This window comes from Melanotaenia boesemani, chromosome 3 (genome assembly GCF_017639745.1).
Source record: "Melanotaenia boesemani isolate fMelBoe1 chromosome 3, fMelBoe1.pri, whole genome shotgun sequence".
Taxonomy (NCBI): domain Eukaryota; kingdom Metazoa; phylum Chordata; class Actinopteri; order Atheriniformes; family Melanotaeniidae; genus Melanotaenia; species Melanotaenia boesemani.
The window spans coordinates 22144870-22169146 of record NC_055684.1 but is presented as its reverse complement, the minus strand read 5'-3'; positions in this window follow the sequence as shown (position 1 = coordinate 22169146).

Below are 24277 nucleotides of genomic sequence, written 5' to 3'. Positions count from 1 at the left end.
AGTTTTGGGTGTGATCTATGTATTTAGCAAAGAATGCCTGCTCTGTTTATCTACTGGAAGGTTTTCCCCTGTGTGCTTTAGTGTTTGTCCTTATACATTTCCATGAATCTCCTCATGTCAGAAACTGGTAACAACTTTAAATATTCACAAGACACTTTTTAAAGGTGTGTTTTTCAGATAATGACTTTAGTGTTGGTTTGTCTGTGTGTTTCTTTGTATGCTGCAGAGAGACAAAGAGAGACGGTGGCTCTCTGTCTGTGTAACTTTGAAGAAGTGAATGTTCAGCCAACTATTGATTTTGGAAAAGGCGCTCACTGAGATGATGAGGAGGTGTGTCCTGTGAAGTGGCTATTATGTGAAATCAGTTGCCGTCGGCTGATTTCTGGGCACTCTATATTCATTGCTTCCATCTCTCCAAAATAGCCTGGGCTGCATCTCCTTAAAATGCACCCAACTGCATCAAATCCCTTCATTTAAAGAGCACTACACTGTGTGTTAATGGTTTGCATGTGCATCCACAACCATAAAAGTTATATGTCTGAGATTTTTTTAAACATACTGTTGGTTTTCCCAGCTGCAGGATGGCATATAAGATTTGAGTTGTAGACTGCAATCTTGTGATTTTGCAATGTTGTGCAAGAGTATGCACACACAATGATAAGTTTGTGGTTAGTTAAATAATGAACACAAAAGCAGATACAACTATAAATACATTTTCTTATAAACTTGCTGGAAAAAAAAGAAAAAGAATAACATGACTATGTGAAAAGAATAACATGTGTATATGAGGAATGGAGTCTTGTTTAAGGAATCTTTTTTCTCATGTATCCTCCCTGATGCTGACCTTTGAGATCCAATAGATGAGGATTCAAACAGCCTTTGTCCTAGCTGTTGACATTTGACATGAAGTTATCTCTAATTCCTGAGCAGCTACATAATAATTACGGCAGTTATACAACCTGTCCTCGGGCCTGGAGGCTTGACCTTTCGGCAAATAACATGTTCATCTCCCTAAATGTGAAAGCAGAGATGTCATTTCCCATTGTTCCTCCAAACACAGCAACACAGATTTCATCTCACATCGACTTGCTTATTCTGGCACTATTCTGATGGCATATAGTATGTAGCAGATTTTTGTGGAATTTTTTAATTTAAATCAGCCACACTGACAAAAAGACTCTCCTCCATGATCTCAACAGTGTGTTAGTGTGTTAATATTTCTTAGCTGCTGGTTGCACCATCTGTAATGCTTTGAATTGTCTTGTGCATGAAATGTACTATAAAATTAAATTTGCCTTGATGACTTTTTTAATAATTTCTATTATGGACTCTGAAGACCACCCATTCTTTGCCACAGGGGGTGTGAAATAAAGGCATTTGAAGAAGTCTTCACGCATAATTTCACAAACACACTTACACATAAACAATCAACCATCAGAGTTGTGAAGACTGAGAATAAAAAGTCAAGTTTGATCCTCTCTGACCACAACCTGGTCTAATGGGAATTGCATGGCTCAATGCACCACACAGCACACAGAGCCAGGATGTAAGGCCACCTAGAGAGAACATTCCACCCACAGAAATAACACACAGTAAGGAGAAAACAAAGGCCACATGTGTGGTATGGTCAAAAAGAGGTCAATAGCGTGTCTCTTTTCAATAGACACAAAATAATATTTTCTTTTTATTTTGTGTATGACATCAGTTATATGATCGAGAACTGTCTACTGATCCCTATAGATATTTTTTTTCTGGTTTCTTTTCTGATATCTTTAAATTTTCCAGAGAAGAACCACAATACACAGCAAAGGGAAACTGCTCACAGTGAACCACATTTTTTTTTACTTTTTGTACGTTTCCTTGAACATATTTCCACATTTCTCCACTTGTCAAATATTTAGTAGGTTAACAGTCAAAGGTTGATAATTGTGATATGACAGACTTAACTTTGGGTTTCTAACTCTTAGCCCTCACCATTTGCAAATGACAAGGTATTTAAACAAAAGCAAGGAAAATGAATAGTTAAGTAAGTAAAGAATTAAAAGGATTGATAAAAACGTGCAGGGGGAATCTCATAATGGTAGACACTTTCATTAGACAGAGTCAGGTAACATAACCCCCTCATTTTTACAAGCCAGAAAATCAAACATTGTGAATTATGTGTGTATTGCCATTTGAAAAATGAGGAAAACAATTGTTGGAGCATTTTTTTTTAACTGTAATCCCTGCATTGTGCAGCAGTGTTGCTATAGGCAGGCTTTAAACATACTCATTTCACTCACCAGCTGTCTTATTCACTTTGAATGGGGATGACGTTTTACATTGCCTAACTCTGTAGCTTCTGGTGGAAAAGTTGTGAATGGTTCACCTTTTTCATTCAGCAGAGTCTAGCCATTAAAATCACTTGATCTGTCTGTATTATCTCATGACAGACTGTCAAAACATTCCAAGGATCAGGCCTGTTCATGTCAACCTTTAAATAATTGCATGCATGTCTGTAAATCCTGTAATATACTTTATGGTGGAATATCGGTTCACCTCTTGAAATCTGCATTCTTCTAAATATGTATTAGAACTTGTAAGATAATTATGAACAAATAAGAAGAGCTATCAAAGTGAAGTAGAGTGCACAGATACACAGAAGAATACATACTCAGAAACACATTCACCAGGGACAGAAAAGGTAATGGATAAACAAATATTATTAGATGGATTAAGAGATTACTCAAGAGCAAGAATTCCTAATTAATAAAGCCTAAACACTTCATAAAGACTTAGAAGAAACACAACATCTGAAAAACATGTTTATACTTTTGAGGTTTTACCCATGATTTTAACTCAAGAGAGATGTGCTTAGTAACTATGCATGGGATTCCTTTTATGCTTTTACTCTTCTGTGCACAGAGCAAGCATTCATTTAGGTGTCAAAAACTGATGTGCTTGGCAGATCGTAATTAAGTTTCATGTTTTTCCTGTTATCAATATTTTCATTTCTGAAAATTAATGAATGGTTTATGTAATCTACATACACCTCTAACAGCCTGTAGTCTTAGAGTGCAATAATCCACAACTGCTCTGATTTACTCCTGCTCCACGATGCATCAAGCCTCCCTCTATAAAAAGAGCAAAGAAACTTGTCTTGCTTTGAGGGACATTCAACTAGTTGGCATCACGGCAGTTCCTTCAACTGCCTTTGTTCTGCATTAGCATTGGCTGGAAGCAGCTGTGAAAGCATGAGTGGTCTCTGGTTGTCCTCAGAGGGTCCTACGTATAGTCAGCCTGGAGCTAAGGGCAGAGTCAGAGCAGTGCTTTGACAGACACGAGTGCTCTTCTACCATCCTGGGCCCATGAGCACTGACAGCTGTCAACTACCTTAGCCATCACCTGTCTTTTACTAATATAACCATGTACATGTGTGTAAGCAGAAAAGCTCACAAGTCACAGAAAAGCAAACGAGCACAGGCTTTTAACCAATCTCCTTCCTTTTTCTATTTGTTTCATTCATATGCTACTTCTCTCATTCTTTCTTTCTCCCTCCCCTTCAAGCCAAAGCCAGGGATACTAAGGGCCAGCCACCCATGAGATGAGCGATTTAGTAATTGTGCAGCTGGCAGCCCAGGCATGGGGGCTTCTGCAGTACTAGTGGACATTGTGTGCTATATGGGCAGGGAGACAAGTCCAGTGCCAAGAGAAGAGAGAGCAAGACAGAAAGATACAAAAGACAGACAGGCAGAGGCAGATAGACAGAGAAAAATTAATGAAACAAGGGGCAGCTCTTAAAAAATAAATTCAAAGAAAATTAATAGCTGGAAGGTCAGAGTGAAAAAACAGAGAGAATGGGTGCAGGTTCATTGTGTTATGTGGGTGGAAGCGTTTGAGTTTTGAAGAGTAGCTGCAATATTGGCATGGGGAAGAGGGAACCAGGGAGGATGAGAAGGGAATTTGAAGAAAAAGCAAAGGGAACAAGGGATGGTGGTAGAAAAGCATCAATTAGTGTAATTAGGAGAGCAGCTTTAGCAAGGCACTGACAATATGTCACTTCTCATTATAACCCATAAGCAAACATAGCAGTCTAATTCAAAGCAGCACCCATTCTCTAGACATTTCCTTGTGTCAATGCAGATTTTGGTCTCCAAAGTCATGCTCGGCTGCATATTGACTTCCCAATACAACAACTGGTTTTGGATTCAAACTTAAGTCCAGTCAGGGAGAAAGCAACAGATGGAGAACCAACAGCAACAAAGTCAAAGCAGCATACTACAGGAGTATTGGATCTCAGGCAGCAGAGCAAAGTGGAGTCCAAATCTTTGTTAAACTGCCATGGGATCGATTAATTCAGAGGGGGGGAAGTGTCTTAGATTCTTATGCGGTAGTGATTAGAATGGAGGAATTACTGTTTGGACAAGTAATGCATGAGAACTGCCACGTTTTCTTAAGCTGTGCGGACAATATTGGACTATTATGTAAGCTTTTTCTCTTTAAATGTATTTTTAATGTGATATATATATAGATATTAGGGCTATCAAAAATAAGGCATTAACGGCAGTAACTCATTTATGTAATTAATCGCATTAATATTTTTAATGCAATTAACACATGCAGGGCATGACAAGCCCCATACATCCGTCATTTCTCTGTTATGACGGCGGGATGTGGTAAGGTAAGATGGAAATGATGAGCCATGCCTGAAGTTTTCCCGCTTTATTTTTTTTACTTATCCTGTGTTTTGCACTAACGTGTCTGCTCTAGTGGATCTCCGGTTTGTGAAGCACCTACTTCCTACCTCTTCCACTCATGTTGTTTCATGACTTATGACACCAGCTGTTGGTGATCAGCTGATTCACTTTTCTCTCGTGTTGCATTTGTTTATGGTTCAGCTGAGGAAGCCATAACATATTTACGTCACAGTATTGTTTTTAGCTATTTTACCCTAAAGTATTGTCCTTGCCAGGCCCCTTCTCAAACACACCAGTTGGCTGGTAGTAGACAGTGTTTATACTTCAGCTATGCAGTGGTGGGTCTAGAAAAGAAGACCTGCATAAATGTTCTGTCTTTTCATTTCACGTTGTATGGAAAGCAATTGAATCGCACACGATGTCCACTCTCATCAGCTCACTGAGATTCATTTGGGAAGATGCTGATGAATGAGATGTGAATGAGAAGGGAAAAAAGAAGACTAAAAATATTCCCAAATTTAAACATGACAGAAAAATGATAGAAAACAGATTTGATTTGACATACATTATACTTGTGAAAAATTGCATTACAAAAACAGGACCCAATAATCACACTGATAAAGTCATAAATATCAAAGATAAGGACACTGCTGCATTCCTTCTAACAAAATACTTGGGTTTCCATTGGTTCTAAATGAGCTGATAATATGTGGGGGGGGGGGGACAAAATAAAACTAAAAGACACTCACAAAAGAAGGTTTGCTACTAATGAAAGAAAGAAGACTTGCATCAATTTTGCAACTATATTTAGGTAATCATAACTGGATGTTAAAGATTTGTTTGGCTTATATCTGTAATGAGGATGATGTTGCACATGAGCTGTGGCAGTCTGGAGGCTTTTCTTTAATGAGTGAGTAACTTTTTGTTGTGTAAATGTATTCCCTTGTGATCAGGTCTACCCCTGCAGCAGGAACTTTTTGGGTTACAGAAACTATGTCACAGATGCTTGATTTATGTTCAAAAAAAGAAGGCATTCATTTTCAATGTCTGAAGTATTTCAGGATTGAATTTGCCTGTTCGCAAAAACAAAGTGTTTATTACAAAACAAAATGTTTTTAATAAAAATGTTTTTGGTTTGTTTAAAGTAATATTGATGACTTCAATGATTTTTTTTCTTTGAAAAAGTAATGTAAAGCTTTATTTAGCCAGTACTGAGGCTGTAAAGTAGTACCTCAGTAAATAAAGCAGTGTGGTATGTTTTTGTTTTTCAAATCCCTTAGTATTTGTCTCTGTGTGAAGAATTAAGATTCAGAGTAGTAGATTTTTAAAACAATGTAATATTGCTTTTAAGTGATATAGGATCAAAATTCTGTATAGCTGTTTCATAACACACTGTTTTAGTGGTTTTCCCCTAGAAAGCTTTTCATGGTGAGAATGAGCAGAGGGTATAAAGATTTTATGCAGTTGAATGCAGATCTCGAACAAGTAGATTTGAAAACAGTGAGGCTTGTGATGGTAAATAAAAAGATGGACTAAAATGTATGAGGGAAATAAAATTAACAACAGCTTTTTCAAAATTGCAGAGTAACTGTACAGTACACTTGATAAATTTACAGTTTTTTTTTTTTTTATGTCATAATACATCTTCCAAAGTCTTAGTAGAATTTCTGTGAAAACAGCGTTTTTTTAACTGCATACACCTCACATTCAGCTGCAGGTTTTATCGTGTTAAGTGAGACACTTGACTTTAATAGTACTGCTTTGTATGACCATGCAAAGATTAATTTTGACACTAAATTGCACTTAATATCCCCTGAAGCATCATATGAGAGAACATACAATACTTGGCCAAAAAGCTGCTGTTGCTACATGGAGATGAGGAGATAAATGAATGTTAACTTTATCCTGGGGGAGTCTGGATTCTGAATTTTGTTATACATTATATATATATATATATATATATATATATATATATATATATATATATATATATATATATATATATATATATGGCTGTCAAAAATAACGGCCTAACTAATTTATGTAATTATTTGCGTTAAAATTTTAAACGCAGCCGATGCATGCGCAGCATGACAATGACAAGCCCCATACATCCGTCATTTCTCTGTTATGACAGCGGGATGTGGAGAAGCACAATGGAAGAGGTCAGTTGGGTGGTTCTATGGATGGACTTGAGAATAAACACAGCAGTAATGGAGCAACCCATGGACGTTGCCTCCGTGAAGAATGGGGGTGTTTTAACACACACTCTTTTCTCGGTAAGAGGGTTCCACACCCGCACCCCCCCCCCCCCCCCCATCCCCCCCCCCCCCGCATGCTCATTGCCCCCCGACTTGGTGCCTGTACGTTGGGGTTTATCCCGGTGGATGAAAGGGTAGCCTCTCTCTGCCTTCGGGTGGGGGGATGGGTCCTGACTGTTGTTTGTGCTTATGCACCAAATAGCAGTTCAGAGTCCTTGGAGTCCTTGGAGTCCTTGGAGGGGGTGTTGGAGAGCACTCCTTCCGGGGACTCCCTCATTCTACTGGGGGACTTCAATGCTCACGTGGGCAATGACAGCGAGACCTAGAGGGGCGTGATAAGGAGGAACGGCCCCCCTAATCTAAATCCTAGTGATGTTTTGTTGTTGGACTTGTGTGCTCGTCATGGACTGTCCATAACGAACACCTTTTTCAGACATAAGAGTGTCCACATGTGCACTTGGCACCAGGACACTCTAGGCCGCAGTTCAATGATCGACTTTGTAGTTGTGTCGTCGGACTTGCGGCTGCGTGTTTTGGACACTCGGGTGAGGAGAGGGGCGGAGCTGTCAACTGATCACCACCTGGTGGTGAGTTGGCTCAGATGGTGGGGGAGGATGCCAGTCAGGCCTGGCAGACCAAAGCGGGTTGTGAGGGTCTGCTAGGAATGTCTGGCAGAGTCCCCTGTCAGAAGGAGTTTCAACTCTCATCTCTGGCAGAGCTTCAATCATGTCCCAGGTGAGGCGGGGGGCATTGAGTTCGAATGGGCTGTGTTCCGTGCCTCTATTGTCGAGGCGGCCAGCCACAGCTGTGGCTGTAGGGTCGTCGGTGCCTGTCGTGGTGGTAACCCTAAACTTGTTGGTGGACACCGGCAGTAAGGGATGCCATCAAGCTGAAGAAGGAGTCCTATCGGGCCTTTTTGGCCTGTGGGACTCCAGAGGCAGCTGATGGGTATCAGCGTGCTAAGCGGAGCGCAGCTTTGGCGGTCGCTAAGGCAAAAACTCGGGCATGGGAGGAATTTGGAGAGGCCATGGAGAATGACTTCTGGACGGCTTTGAGGAGTTTCTGGTCCACCATCCGGCGGCTCAGGAGGGGAAAACAGTGCTCTGTCTAAACTGTGTACAGTGGGGAAGGGAGGCTGCTGACCTCGACTCGGGACGTTGTAAGGCGGTGGAGGGAATACTTCGAAGACCTTCTCAATCCCACCAACACGTCTTCCGAAGCAGAGTCTGGGGTAGCTGGTGCTGGCTCTCCTATCTCCGGGTGGCAAGGCCCCGGGGGTGGATGAGGTCCGCCCAGAGTTCCTTAAGGCTCTGGATGCTGTAGGGCTGTCTTGGCTGACACGCCTCTGCAGCATTGCATGGACATCGGGGACAGTTCCCCTGGACTGGCAGACTCGGGTGGTGGTCCCCCTCTTCACAAAGGGGGACCAGAGGGTGTGCTCCAACTACAGGGGGATCAAACTCCTCAGCCTCCCCGGTAAGGTCTATTCAGGGGTGCTTGAGAGGAGGGTCCGTCGGATAGTCGAATCTCGGATTGAGGAGGAGCAGTGTGGTTTTTGTCCTGGTCCATATATATATATATATATATATATATATATATATATATATATATATATGCATATAGATAGATAGATAGATAGATAGATAGATAGATAGATAGATAGATAGATAGAGCCTCAAATGGTACAACTTTACCATTGCTTGATAAACACTTTATATTAAACAGACACGTTTTCTGTTGTGGGTCTAGTTCTTTTTCCACCTTCCTGTGACATGACATGGGTATGCTGAGCCAAGTAACTGTGACAAATTGGGATTGGAAATGACAAAATAGGTTATTTAATAAGCATGGCAGAGGGAATTGGACTCTGGTGTTGGGTTCACACGAATAAGCAGACTGTCTCAACTCCTCTTGGGCCCAGCTTTGATGGCAGCTTTCATCCATCTGATGGTGAGATTCTGGCAAGGGAAGATGGTATGTCTCGCTATCTACAGTGTATGTGTGTTAAATTGTTCATACTTGTGTGTATGCAGAGGGACAGTTTTAAGTAAATGCAAAATCAGTGCACACATCAAACTGATATACTGTCTGTACAGATATACTGCAGTGAGTGAGTGGGCTCAGAGGGAGTAAATGCAGTCTCATATTAATCTCAGACTATTAGCTGCCAAATGTAAACTCCTTTCCTTTAGATAGTAATCACTTGGCATTTTTTTTTTTTTTTAATTATTTACTCACCTTGTCCCTTTAAGTGAAAAAACTGTTCTTTAAAGATGAATGTTGATATTTTCCTTAATGATACTTAAAACTTTAGCTGCCCATTTTCTTTTGGTCTGTGTAAATATGCACGTGTAAAGAAAAGTGAGGACAACGTGAAGACAGTTTTAGATGAATGTGAATCTATGTTTAATACATACTTGTAAGTTCTTATTTGAAGGTACAAGTAATACAACCATAAAATGAAAATATATCTTCAAAAGATCAGAACCGGAAAAGGAGAAAAGAAAAAGGAGAATAGAAAAATAAAAAAATAAAAAAGCTAAAACTTCAGAGGAAATGCTTGAATGAGTGTTGACCAGTCAATGAGCAAAATAAAAATTAAAAAGAATGATACAGACATCAGTGTGTAAAGCAGAAATGAGTAAAACATAGTTTAAATGATTAGACAGCAAAGAAATGCACAAATGTACAAATGCACAAAATCAGTTGGTTATACTTGAGATTGCATGTCAGAGCACATGTTTCTGTGCTGTGTGCATGCGTTTGTTTGTATGTATCATTCCATGCAGTCACTCTTTAATATAAACTCTCAATGTTCAGCTTAGGAAAAAACAAAACAAATAAAAAATAATTCTACATTAAAAGTGAACGCTTTTCTCTTATGAGCAAAATCAATTAGTTTAAATGCTGCAAATTCTTATTTCCAGCTTTAAATTTGTATTGTGAAAAAGAATTTGGTTATAGACAATAATTATATGATTGCATTGTACTTTTAGACAAATTTAGGATTATGGTAGCTTTAATACCCTAACCTTCTTTTTATTGGATAAACTGATTAAAGAGTCTTCATTTGAACATGATTTAGATAAGCAGACAGGCTACAATGCATCTGTAGACACTTCAAGCTATTACAGCCTTCAGATCTTGAGGAACAAATACCTACATAAGTTACAAAAGTTATATTTTTCTACAAAGAAATTATGTAATACAAGTTTTAGACAAATTAATCTTAAATGAAAGTCCTTATAATTTGCACATATTTTCAAAGCTTTGCATGAAACTGAGATATTAACACCCTTTCATGATTTCAAGCAATATAATGGCCAAGTATGGTGGTTGAAATAGCATGATCTTTTTTTTTTTTTTCATTCATTTTGTTTGCTGAACTTTTCCCTGACATTTTCGCTGACATTTTTTTTATCAAACTATAAATTTGTTGCATCACTTACCACCCTTTTGTGGAGAACCCAAGTACCACTTAAACATGCTGGGTTAAAGCTGTGATAGAATCTTTTACAAACCAAAGCATTATCTTTTCCTTACTCTAACAAAGAACATTCGGTTCCTAAACCTCACCAGTTTTAGCACTTAAGCCGAACTGGTTTTAGTTGATATACTACAGAAACAATCAACGAGTCTCAAATATGCAAAACAGTGGTTTCTTATGAGACTCACAAAGATCTCAAACCATGGTCTCCAGGGTGATCCTAAATATTAAAAGAAAATTTGTAACAATGACAATCATAATGTCTGATATGAGAAATGAAACATGGGTTGTTACTGCCATTCCTCATACCTCTATAGCAGGGATAGACAAATCGGGTCATTGAGGGTGAGAATGCTGCATGTGCTAGATGGTTTCCTGCTTCCACACACCCTATTCAGATAAAACGTATCAAGTAGCTTGTTGTGAAGTTCTCCAATATGACCTATTAATCAGATTAACTGAAACAGGGAAACATTTAAAGCATTCAGGACAGTGGCCCTCGAGAACTGAAATTTAAAGCCCCTGTCAAATTATCAATTGTTTCTCTAACAAGACTGCAGTTGAGTCACAATTCTACAACTATGAACGACTGGTCTCTTAGAATCTAAAACATCAGTGGTTTCACATGCAACTTAAGTAAAATCTCCGACTATCTCCATCAGAACTGAAGAGGCTGTCCTGGATGAGAGCAAACTGTCTTCAAGAAACTAAATCCAGTGGAGATGACTTCACCCGACTTTAATCAGATGACATGAGGTGGATGAATGAGAACCGCCAAAGACATATCATTGTTAAGCTGGTAAATATAGTATTTCAGAGATGCTACTAAAAAAAAATGCAGTGTTTAATGATCTAAGAAATGGTGGGTTCACCCTGAAGATGAAAATTCTCCCTAATGTATTTCCATACAGCAGTCATACCTTATCACCACAAAAATTATGTCATTGTTAAACTTTTAAGACAAATGGTATTAAAGTCAGATGTTCTGACTTGCCTAACAATATCGAGAACGATAATGAGTCTGTGCTCTCAATAGTCTTAAAAAGTTAAGCTATCATTGTTCATCATTAGTACTTTATTCAGATTAAAATGAAGGTAGTTCGGAACCACATGGATGTGTGCCTACACATAGGCAGCTGCCATTGTGGAATCCACTAACACCAGCATTACTGATAAGAGCAGTGTTTTCCGCCAACGTCATTTACGTATGTTACAGACCAATTCGACTCTGTGACTACTTCCATTGCTGGATCAATGGCTTCTCAACGGCATATCAACATCAACCCATCAATCTCTGTATGAGACACCGAAAAACAACAATAAACACATCAGTCTATGCGCTGTGTGACTGTGCTGTGTGGAAAGGAATTATGAATGACTTACTAAGCAAGCGGCGATAGGCTAATGACCAAAGTCCTTTGGATGCATATGCTTTTACACTTGGTGGCAAGTAAAGAACTTGTAGCACACTTAAAAAAAAAAATAAATAAATAAAAAAGCTTTTCATTTGGAAAAAAAGATGCACTAAGCTTCCAGTGATCTGATTGCATTTTACTAACTTAAATAGAAATTTAAACAATAAAAAAAAGAAAAAGTAGCTAAAGTAGGAATTTCATGTGCTTATAAGGCCTTCTACTCAGTCCTGTCAGTACTTTGGGGGTTATTATGAGATGCTGCCCGCTACTTGCTTTGCCAGCTTTCATCACAGCCATTTAGTCTATGTTCACAGTAATTGTTATTGAGGCAGCTTGATATGTTTTACTTTGAAATCACTAACAAATGATATAAACCACTGCACAGAGTGATTCATCTTTTTCAACATTGCTTAAAAGGTGTTTCACTAAATAAAAAAAAAAAGGAGAAATTGCCTTGTACTTGTCGCTCAGTCATTCACAGAACTCATATATGCACTTCACATTGCTCTCTGAAGTTGCATCTAATCTCACTGGTCAGAGAAGGCAGGATACAGAGGAGAGAGGGCTAATAGCAGAGCAGAGAGGCAAAGATAACAAGCTTATCACAGTGAGAAAGAAATGAGAAAAACTTGTGTTTGAGTCAAACTCAAATAAGCCACTGGCCAGTTACCTGACTTTTCACCCTCATTCTGGCGCATTAAAATAGATATGTCTTTCCAGTTGAAGAAAAATAACAGTAAGAACAAAAATGGAGGAGGATCCATTGATTCTTTTTTTTTCATTTGAAAGTGTTTTATTTTACATTCTATATGAATGAATGAATGAATGAATGAATGAATGAATGAATGAATAAATTGTCATTGCACAACAATTACATCAGCAATCATTGGCAGTGAAATTCTTTAATCCCAGGCTCTCCTAACAGTGCCAAAAAGAATACAAACCAAAATAAAAATAGTCAAACACAAAAAGCAAGAACACCACAAACAAGTTATACAGCAAAATAGATAATAAGCAATAAGAAGATGCTATTATTTAAATTTGGCATTGCTGCTAACAGTATTTAGAAGTCTTATGGCCTGCGGTATGAAGATGTCTCTGAGCCTGGTGGTACGGACTTGAATGCTGCAACTCAATTGGACGGACCACTGTTGAATGGTCCGTGACACTTCAGTTTCTGTCTATAGGAAGGCAGCAGAGAGTCGTGATCAGATTTCCCAAAAGGAGAGCAAGGGAGGGCCTTATACGTGTTTGCGTAAGGGGTGTAAAGAAGATCAAGTGTGTTTTTGCCAAACGTAGAACAGCTGATATGTTGGTGGTATCTTGGCACGACTTTCCTCAGATTGGTGCTGTTAAAATCCCTGGCTACAATAAACACCGCCCCCGGCCATGCAGTCTCTGGCCATGAAGTCTCTGCCCTCTCGATAACTTCAAACAGTTCTTCCGTGACTTTGTTGGTTTCAGCGTGTGGCGAAACATACACTACTGTCATGACAATTGATGTGAACTCATGCGGAAGATAATAAGGCCAGCATCTGATCATGAGGTGCTCCAAGTCCGGAGCACTGGCCGTAGAAATAATTCCCACGTCTGAGCACCATTTGTTGTTCAGCATGAAAGAGGCACCACCTCCCTTGCTCTTTCCTGAATGTATTGTCCGATCCAGCCGATAAATAGAGAGTCCTCAGGATCAATGGCCTAGTCCGGGATCGAGGGGTCAAGCCAAGTTTCCGTTAAAGCAAAAAAGTTACAGATGTTAATCTCCCGTTGAAATGCTATCCAGCATGTTGTCCAATGACTGAACATTTGCCAGAAGAATACTCGGTAGAGGAGGTTGAATCCCCTTTTCCTCACCCGGACCAGAACTCTAGCTCATGACTCTTTCACTCTGCCTCTCCGCTACTCAGGTACAACAACAGGTAGGCCCCACCATGGAGATGTCCCGCTGTAAGCTGGTGGCAGTGGCAATAAAAAGTTTTTTCCACCAACCGATGCATAGTAATTTATCTCTATCATATTGTTTGATAGGGCTCACTGTAGAGGTTACATAACTAAGGGGAAAAAAGAATAATAAGAGACTAAATAGAGACTAAATAATGGAAAAAATAACGTTAGAGATGCAGCAGCCATACTCGGCACCATCTTCAACGGAAAAAAAAAAATGTAATACAGTTCGCAATTAAAGTCAGGAGAAACTATCACAAAAACCATCAGTATCTGGAAGGAGGATGCAAAAGAAACATTAAGGGGCTGTTTTGAGATGACAAATTGGGATTTATTTTTTAATTGACAGTGAAGACAATTTTAATATGTTTTCTGACTTTTTCTGACTTTTAACAAAAAGTGGATTAACTAAAGACATGAAAGTCTGTCTAGTGCATAAAGAAAAAAAAAAGCTTTCCACAAGGTCACAAAATCGGGGTGAGGGTGCTACAGAAAGAATTTAGGAGGATGGGCAGGTAAGCTAAAACTAAGTATTAGGACAGTGTGAAAAGGAAGTTAACATCAGGAAATGCAAAAGAAGCTTGGAGGGGCTTAAACATTATGATGGGGAGACCATCCAAGCCTGCAATGATTGACTCCTCAAACCCTGCCTCTCTAGCAGAACAACTAAACAACTTCTTCATCTGTTTCAATAACAACAGGACATCTACAACCTGGATTACTGTAACCCACAGCATCTCCCTCCGAGCCCCATCCTTAATGAGCAGCTGGTAAGCTCCATTCTACGCAGAGTAAACCTCAATAAACTTGCTGGCCCTGATACGCTCAAAGGCAGGGTGCTTAAAGAATGTATCCACCCATCTAGGTCGAGTGTTCAAATAGAAGGTATAAACCAAAAAGGACACGGTCTAAGGACCTAAGGGACAACAGACCAGTGGTCCTGACATCAGTTCTGTGTAAATATATGGACAGAGTGTGCAACATCTTGTTGGATGAACTGTCCGACAAATTGGATTAATTTCAGTTTGCCTACAAAACAAAGCGTAATACGGTAAAGGGTAAGTCTCATGCTTGTAGACACAGTCACCAAGCAACTGAACTCTAGACACCCACATACAAGAAATTTCATTTATGCACTATTCATCAGGGTTTAACAGTATCAATGCCAACACAATGTTGCACTCTCTGCTGCTTCTCTGTCCTTCAGATTGACCCTGCATTGACTTTATGGATCAAAGACCTTTTAAAAGACAGACCACAACATGCATTTTTAAATGGTTTTAAATCCAGCACTTATTTTAAAAAAAATCAAGGCTCCTCTAGGGCTGTTTTTTGTCTACCATTCTTTTCTCTGTCTTTACAAATGGCATCACCTGCAATGGAGAAGTAATGATACTTTAAATATGCAGATGACATGGCCCTGGTAGCACATGTGACTGACTCCCAGGCTGTAAGACATTCCCAACATGAGGCCCAATCTTTTTCTGAAAACTCATTAGAGCTGAAAATCTCAAAGACCAAGGAGCTGTGCCGTGGGAGGAGAAAAAAAAAAAAAAAAATCAGAGCAGATTTTCTAACTACTCAGCATTCATGGTCATTTGGTGGAGCGGGTACAGTGCTTTACATATCTTGGGACAGAGATCGACACCTGCCTGTCCTTTTTACAACACGCTGACTCCATCTATAAAATGGCTCAATAGCATCTCTATCTGCTCAGAAAATTGAGGACTTTTAACATCAGCAGCAAAATTTTAACCCTTGTTTATGAATTACTCATTGAATCCACCCTTATTTATAACATTTCATCCTAGTTCAGCTTTCTTACTGCTTCAACCAAAACCAAAATCACCTGTATTACTCAGGCCAGTAAGATAACCAGAACCGCCCAATTCCCTCTGACTGAACTGTACAAACCTTCTGTGGTGAGGAAAGCCACCTTCATCACTGAGGACCCCTCCCATCCCCTGCACCACTCTTTCATGTTACTGCCATCAGGCAGATGCTACAGAACCCCACTGGCCTGGAAGAACATATACTATTTATATACTATTATTAATCCCCTCTGAAATAACTGTTCTAAATAGCACAAAATAGTTAACACCTTTTAATATGCTATTATTTGTTGCCATGAATTCGAATTAAGTATATTTTAAATGTGCTGGAACAATTTCTATCTGTCTATCTATCTATCTATCTATCTATCTATCTATCTATCTATCTATCTATCTATCTATCTATCTATCTATCTATCCTGCATATTATACTGTATCTTTAGAGCATTTTCCAGCTACAGTATATAATATCTGAAATTTCTAATCAGGGTTAGCAATCAGCTTTTCCCTCTTATTCAGCAGTTAACCAGTTATCTTCTAAATGTATGCTTTGTGCCTTTGAATCTTCTCTTTGCATATATGCACAGATGCTGGTCCATAGCCATGAGCTCTGTAACATCACAACTTCCTGACTTAAGCTTCTTTCACCTTTCTCTCATATAACATTTATGACACACCACAGCCTGTCAAAATCTGCCGAAATACAGCAATTTATGTCACCCAAAGATTGATCTGAAATACTAATAGTAATGACATTAGTAATGAAGTACTAATGTCTGACTGTATAATAAATTATTAGTCACTGAATGTGATTTGGGATGCAGTAGAAACCAGCTAAGTTGCCACTGATGTTTGTATGTTGGCCACCTCAGTTTGCTGTGCATGCTGTAGGCAATGTGTTTATTTGCATATAAAGTGGGAAAGGTGACATTTTAGACACTCTTAAATGCCAGGTGTAAACAGACATATTTGGAGCTGTTGGATCATCTCTGACGCTTGTTAATGCTAGGTGTAAACGGTGCTGTACTGAGATCACGCTACTCTGTGGTAGTAACATTACAGCTTGCTAAAACGTTGTTTGACAAACTCTCCCAACTGTTGTGAGAGTGCTAATAATAATCTTGATACATTTATTATGACAGTTTGAGTTCTGTCTAACTTAATTTGACATTTTTCTGGTATCCACAGCTGCTAAAATAATAGCTGCACTTCACTTTGTTGCTAATTAAACACAATGTACCTCATGCATGCACATGACTTCACGGCATGTTTCCATGCCTGTGGATGTGTATGTATTTGTGAGTGTGTATCACAGAGACAGAGAGGGCTGTCTGCTGGTCATTGGCCCTATGCCTATCAGTTTGCAGTGATCAGTCTTGCCTTGCTGTCATCTGTCCGCTGCCAGCTGTCAAAGGGCTTGCTCTGGGCATGCCCACTGATGAGGGGCTGCATCCATGCTCTAGAATCCATCCAGCACTCTAATAGGTCACGAATGGCTGCACAGGGCTCGCCAGCAGCCTTGGACTGAAGAATGAGTAGAGTTAGGAGTGGAAAGAGATAAAGGAAAGGGAAAGTTACAATAAAGAAATATAGTTATGTCAGCCATGTATATATATATATATATATATATATATATATATATAATTTGATCATTAACAAGGTATACTTCCAACTACTCGCAAAAAGAAGCAATTGGCGTGCCACTAATTTGCCTCTGTATACAAAGAATTCGCATTTTACTGTTGTGATAGCCAAGTTTCAGTGAAAATAGAACAAACAATTTCTTTTTCTGTTTCTCCCCAACTCATTAGAGTTACCCACTTTTAAATCTAATGATAAGTAAATGTGTAAACACTTAATGAAATTCCCTAAGTGCAGAAGCAGAACAGAAGGAGTTTCATGGAGGAGTGTAGATTTTGTTTTTAGTTGCCAAGCAGTTGGTGCAAATGTTCCACTTTGCAAAAGAACTTCTAGGCCATTGGTGAAAACTGCAAAATGTTTGATACAAATGGAGTCTAATTAAACAGATTCAGACTGTATGCTGCACAGTTAAATCATGTAAGGGAACAGCAAAAGTTAGATAGGCAAAAAAAGAATTAGTTATTTCCTCCAAATATTGTATGCCTTTGAGGCACAGAGGAATAAACACTATGCTTCTCTTTCTTTGAAGTTATCGCTCCATAGCTCTAACTTATCTAATTGGAAACTTGAAAAGAAGTACTTTTGATCAGTTTACATCAAGCTAAGGACTTAAGATGAGTTTTCTTTATTATTTATTAACTGTCATTCAAAGTGCCACAGGGATTAATTCCTTTTTATCTCTAAAAATGTATGCAGTGAATCTTAAATCTCAATTTAAACTTATTAGTTGACACCCCTAAGCATTTAGCCAATGCTTCAATCATCCAGTATTCGTTATGATGTATTCTGTTGTAACCAAGACATTTGTGTAAAATTATACCATCCTGCAAGAGATGATTACCCAAAATAAATATGAAAAGTTGGGATAAAGTGTAAAATGTAATTAAAAAAAAAAGAAGAAGAAGAATGTTTTTTTTTTTATTAGTCTCATCAACCAATATTAAAAAAAAAAAAAACAAAAGCCATACCATGCAAAGAACAATCCATATTTAAACATTATTGTGAATGCTGGCATACTCTCAGGAGTATAGCTTATTTAAAATGGACTGAGGCAAAAAGAAAAATGATCTGTGGTCAAAAAAGCAACATTTGGAATTCCTCTTGGAAATCACAGATGCCTTGTCCTCTGGACCAAAGAGAGAAGGAGTTTCTAGCTTGCTGGATATCAGCACTCAGTACAAAAGCCTACATCTCTGATGGTTTGGGGCAGCATTAACACTAGAAGTCCCAGAGAGGGGTCAATGGACCTTTCTACCTTTACAACCCAGAGATGGGTCGATTGACCAGTAGGATTTTAGCTAAAATCCTGTCTTAAGCTGCGAACAGCTTCTTTTGTTTGTAGACGAGTCAATTACTGGCACACCCCAGGAGGGCGCATACTTAGGGGAGACACTGTAGACTCTTGAAACCGGACTGTCAACTTTTGCCCAAAGCTTGGCTTGAGACACTGCTTGGTCCCCTGAGTATGAGATTGGAGTAGACCTCAAACAGATTCAGAAAGGTTTTCCTGCATTCTAGTATATTTCAAATAATTAAAAATATATTTGATATGATATATGATATATACCTCCTCGACACATTTGTGTGCTTTTAGAAGAAAAAAAAAAGATAATCATTGTGGGCCTTCAATAAAAAAGCAAACAATTTAGAATGATATGACAAAATGATGAATTCATATTTTTTTTAAAAATCACTTTAAAAGGTCCAGCTCTCCTCTTTTCATACAAATGAAAAAATACAAATTTTTCAGAATTTTTGACCAATTTTTCAAACTTTCTAACCCAATGTTCATGTACCTTATGTCCAAAAAGCCCAAGCAATGAACAATTTTGAATATTTAAAATGAACATTTTTTGATTGTGGTGGTACAGGCAGGGTCTGTGAGTAAAATGTCCAGAAGCATTAGTGTCTAAGTCAAGAGGGCATAAATGTCAACATGACAAAGATATAAAAGAACAACTGTGAATTTTTTCCAATGCTTTTTATTTTTGTCATAAAAAAAAACAACAAAACAGTTAAAATAATGCAAGTAATGAAACAATTTCACAAATATTTACACAAGGCTACAGTGGCATGCCCTTGTGTGAATGGCTTTTCTGCTCTTTCAGCAGTCCGTCTGTGCTAAGTCCAAACATGCTTGGCACTTCCATGGTATCTCCATCCTGCATTTGCCACATGTGTATTTGTAGCAGTCAACACATCTTACAGTTGCGCAATTGTTCTTGCATCGATGGTTGACCTGACATTTTGCCCTTTTCCCAGGGCTAGGTGTGGGAGGTTGCTGCTGAAGCAGTTGCTCCTTATGTGCCTTCTTCTGACTCACATGAGAGTTGGCCAACTCTTTCGCGAGCTCAACCAGGAAGTCCACTCTTCTCTCCTGCACTCCGGTGCATTCCTTATGAAGAACATGAGCGTTCAGTGCCGCCATGTCGATCATGTTGTAGAACACGGCGACTGGCCATCTCCGTGTTCCTGCACGCACGCTGTACTCCCGCACCATCTGGTCCATCACATCCACACCACACTTTGTGGTGTTGTATTGTGTGACAGTGTTTGGCTTCCTTTTGGTGGTATTCTCAGTCTCAACCACATTGTGCATGCTGCTGAGAAGATAGACAGTCTTTTTCCGTTTCGGCGCATATACTGTGAGTGTTGCACCAGTGGTGGAAAACACTCGAGTGGTGAATTTAGTGTGGTCCTTCTGTCTAGTTGACTGAGGAATTTCCCGGCGAATCTTGTTGACTGTGCCAAGGATGGTGGTTTTCCGGCTAAGCAGTCGTTGCGCAAGGGACAGCGATGTAAAAAAATTGTCTGTTGTTACAGTTCTGCCCTTATCCATGAACGGCTCCATCAGCCTCATCACTACACTCTCAGAGAGTCTCTCTCCACTGGGACTACTGGGGTCCTTGCCAAGATATGGCAGGATATTGCAAATGTACTTTGATTTCAAGTCACAAGCCAGCCAAAACTTAATGCCAAATTTGTCCGGTTTTATGCCAAATTTGTCCGGTTTTGTTGCAATGTACTGCAGAAAACTGCAGCGAGTCTTTGTCGGGAAAAGCTGTTCATCAATAGTGATGTGTCGACCAGGGTTATAAGATCTGATGCAGTTATTGACAAAAGATTCCCACAGATTAGAAATTGCAGCAAACTTATTTGTCTCCACTCGCTCACTGCGTGTGAACATGTTATCAAAGCGTAGGTGTTGCATGATGTTTTGGAAGCGGTTTCGGGCCATAGTAGCAATGATTCGTGGGTTTCCCAGCTCTGCTGACCAATTGTCACGTAGTGATGGAACTTTCTTCACCCCCCGCAAGATAATAATTGCAATAAATGCCATTAGTTCTGGGAGGTTCATGAACCATTCTGCCTGCTCCTTTTGCCGTGCATGCTGAATGGTCCATTCTTGAATGCTACGAAGCATTTCAAGTGTTATAAAACAGAAGAAGCTTTGAAGACGAGTCCGGATACTTCTTCTGGCCTTAGCAGTTGGCTCTCCATCTGTGCCGTATGGTTCTATTGGGGTGAAATTGAGACATGTCCCCAGCTGTTCTTCATGCCACACTGTGCCATCTTTAGCCATCTCTGTCCTCTCACTTCCCAACCGAGCCCTCTTTTCTGGCAGTGGAGCAGTCTCATCATCTGCAAGGTAAACAATTTCACAATTTCAGAGGACGAAAATAGGATGTTTTGGAAATAAGATTAAAAAAATCCTTTATTTGTACAAAAATGGAGAAATTCCAGTGTTGCAACTCACAGTACAGGACAAAGCAGAAAGAAAGAAATTTGTCATACCAAAAAGTTCAATAATAGTTTCAAATCTTACCTGAAGACTGCTCAGAGTCAGAGTCCGAATCCAGCTGAATTTGTATCTCTTCTCCATCTGAGTCACAAGGGTTTGTATCGTTGAGGATCAGGTCCAATGCCTGCTGAGTTGTAAGCCGCCTCTGCATTTTGCTTCCTTCTATTTGTTGGAGGTGAAGCTAGCTACTATTTATCCCCCTCAGCCCACCATCCCCCACTGCCACAGAATTTACCAGACGTTTCAAGGTAACAAGGAGGGGCTGGATGCAATGGGTGCATTCCTCAGGTAATGGCTGCATTTACAAATGAAGAGATGCTAATTTTTGCCAGCAGAGTCGTCAGTTTGGACTAAAGGTCTTTCGACCCTTCTCTGGGACTTTAGGGAGATATCAAAATTCCTGGGACTTCTAGTGTTAATACCTATGGTGCTGGAAAGGTATTATCAGTGATGAAAGATACAGTATTTAGTTTTAGAGCAATATATACTACAGTACATGCCTTTTTCAAGGATGTTTTGCATATTTTATCATGACAATGGTTATTCTTATATTCAATCTATTTAAAAACATGGCTTCAAGAATCCAGGTGCTAGACTGGTGTGCTTGCAGTCCAGATCTTTCAACAATGGTAAACATTGGCCAACTAATAAAAAATCCAAAATAATAAAATAAATAAATAAATGAAGATTGAGACCTGTTAGGCTTGAATCCTACATCAGACCAGAATGGAATAATAGTTCTCTTCCATTTAGTTTTCTCAATTACCAGACATGTACTAACAGATAGACTATAAAATTGGCAAATCACTGAATTCTGTTTTTGTTTTTTTGTTTTATTTAATGAAGCATCCTTACTGTGTTTTTTTTTTTTTTTTTTTTTTGGAATTACAGTTGCATTTGAATAGATTTATAGTTTCGTACAGCAGTTACAGTGTGTTTTTGCTGGCAACTGGCCGGTCATCAGGCACATACTTGTTTATTGTCAGAGTTCAGATTGAAAAAGAACCCCTTCTAAAATCCTCAAGAGATTTAATTGCTAGAGATGTATAGCCACAGGGAGGAGTGAGAAAATTAAGTGGTAGCCTGGACATCTGGCCACAAGGCTCCGTTCACACTGCAGCTCAACTCCGATTTTTTTGCCCATATGTGACTCATATTGGAATTTTTTTTTTTTTTTTTTTTTTTTTTTATATATATTGGAATTTTTAATGATACACCGCAAATCTGATATTTTAAAATCCGACCCAGGCCACTTTCATATGTGGTCCTAGATGGGATATGTATCCGACCTGTGTGGAACTGACATCAGTCAAATGATTGTGAAATTTACATTCTATTATTGAGAAGGGCTTGTTTTCCTCTGACACTATTGGTGTAGTATTTTAACTTTTTAGTACTTTTTCCTAGCAGATGATGGAGGAGCAGGACATTGATTTTGTAGTTCTCTAACTCACTAGCCCTGGATGAGCAGTGATCAAAAACTCCCAGTTTTGAAGAAAGCTTACTTTACAGCAGCTGCAGAACTGAGAATAGTTTGCTTTTTAATATCACAGAAATTGTTTCTAAGCATCATACACAACCCTGCCAAAATGGATATTTGATAATAATATGTCATCCCAACATACCAGGAAACATGCAATGGCCATTATTTTCAAGGGCAAGTGGCAGATTTTAGTGAGTAGCACATGGCAGAGTTAGATAAAAATGGCCACGTCCTGTCTCAGTACAGTATGAGATGTTCCATCTGAGGAGATTGCTAGAAAATAGGCCTATCACTGCCAACAGTCACACTTCCTGTTAGTAGATGTGGGCAGTGGCACAGTTTGTACCATAACACATAATACAGCACTGGTATTGGTCTACAGTACCAATCAGTTCATATCACAGAAGTCAGAGTTTATCTGAATTGTGTCCAGTTGTTGACTTGCATTGTTTCTGTGGAGGTTAGCATATGGGACTAAAACAGATATGTCTTGCATCTAAAAACTATCTTGATGCATATGCTTTTGTGGATCTCTGGTCGTCTCTGTGCAGCAGCTGCTTCTTTCCTCTCACATTGTTCCGTGAATCACGGCGGCTGTCGGCAATCAACTGATCTGATCTGATACTGATTTTATCTCTTGTTGCGTTTGTTTATGGTTCAGCTGAGAAGGAGAAAACTAGAGGTTCATGGTTCACACCATAAGATATTTACGTCACAGTACTGATTTTAGCAGGACTCTTCTCAAACACAGTAGTTGGGTGGTGGTAGATAGGGTTTATACTTAAGCTATGCAGGGGGGAGTCTAGAAAAGATTTGATGGTGGGCCAGGCAGAGACACTGACCAGGAAAAGGGGGCACAAATAAGACCTTTCCTTAGGTCTGGATTTGATTAAATATTGAACCGATTATTACAAATAAAGTGATCATTCATTCATTATCTTGACCGCTTATTCCATTATGGGTCACGGGTTAGCTGGAGCCTATCCCAGCATTTTAACAGGTGAGAGGCGGGTACACCATGGACAGGTCACCAGTCTGTCGCAGGGCCAACACAGACAGACATATATATATATATATATATATATATATATATATATACATATATATAGTTTTGTTTCTTTTTAGTCTTAGTAAAATGTTTGTCAAAAATATCGCATTATATGAATATAAATATCTCACCAAATATCAAATAGAACAAAGTTAAGTGAAATGGTGGTCATATTTGCTCATTACCTGAATGTTGGCGAGCATAGCTCAAACCACTGCTCTGCTGCTGAGTGCAGTGTTACATGGTGTCTAGCATTGGACTTCTGTAAATATGCCTCCTGCAAATTCCACAATCCCAGAGAGACAAGTTCATTGTTATAGTTCATTATATGTCACTTGACAAGAATTTTATGTGTTTGCAGTTTGGCTGCTCAATTTAGTGCAACAGATCAATCGCTGAATCACATGACCGAGTGCACTGTTAGGGCAATAACAGTACCAATGTATCATACTGTATATGACAACCTCCACATAGTACTTATTTTAAGCACATCAACTGTGCTGGAGTGAGTGAAGAGGTATGAGTTGTTTAAGTTTCTCCTGAACAGTTTGCTCTGCAGATTGGTCACCCCTAGAGCAGTTGGATTCCAATACCACGGACATTGCCTTGACCAACAGTCTGAGAAGGAATTATTTCCGGAAGCTCCAAGCTTGGTATCGGCCAGGCAGAGAGTAAGATTAGAAGTCCT